General features: G+C 70.0%; 1 protein-coding gene across 1 annotated transcript in view; it reads left to right on the forward strand.

The window, feature by feature from the left end:
* TP73 (tumor protein p73) overlaps positions 1 to 523 on the forward strand; it is a 76523-nt gene that overhangs the window by 40111 nt on the left and 35889 nt on the right. The gene's annotated exons all lie outside the window — the stretch shown is intronic.

Below are 523 nucleotides of genomic sequence, written 5' to 3' on the forward strand. Positions count from 1 at the left end.
GGGGAGGACCCCTCTGGGCCCTGAGTCCCGCAGGCCTGCCTCTCATTGGTCTGCACGTGGTCATGTGCCCACCCCCGAGCCACCCCTCTGCCTCTGCTCTGCCTGGGCCCCTGGAACCCCCTGGGGGTCGGATGGAATGACTTGACGTGGGCTCCTCCCACACAGGACTGAGTTGTGGGGGAGGTTGAGGGAGGGGCGTGGCTGGGGCTGCAGGGGCCATTGGGCCCACACCCCGCTGGCTGCAGGGACTGAGGTCCCGCCAGCTGGGCATTGCTGTTGGCAGGAAGGCAGAGCTGTAGCAGCAGGTGGTGGCCGTGTCTCCAGCCACCGTTGCCAGGTGGGCGGCAGGCAGATGACCCCCGGCCCGGGGAGGCCCCCCGGTACCCGCCGTCCTGAGTGTCCCCCGAGGCTGCTTCCTTGGGAAAGCACTGGACCCGGGTCAGCTCTGTCCTGCCCACAGGCTGCTGCCCGGGGCTCCCTCGGGTGGGGCCCCGTCGAGGGCACTTGGCTCAGTGTGTGTGGG

This window comes from Myotis brandtii, unplaced genomic scaffold, assembly GCF_000412655.1.
Source record: "Myotis brandtii unplaced genomic scaffold, ASM41265v1 scaffold434, whole genome shotgun sequence".
Classification (NCBI taxonomy): Eukaryota; Metazoa; Chordata; class Mammalia; order Chiroptera; family Vespertilionidae; genus Myotis; species Myotis brandtii.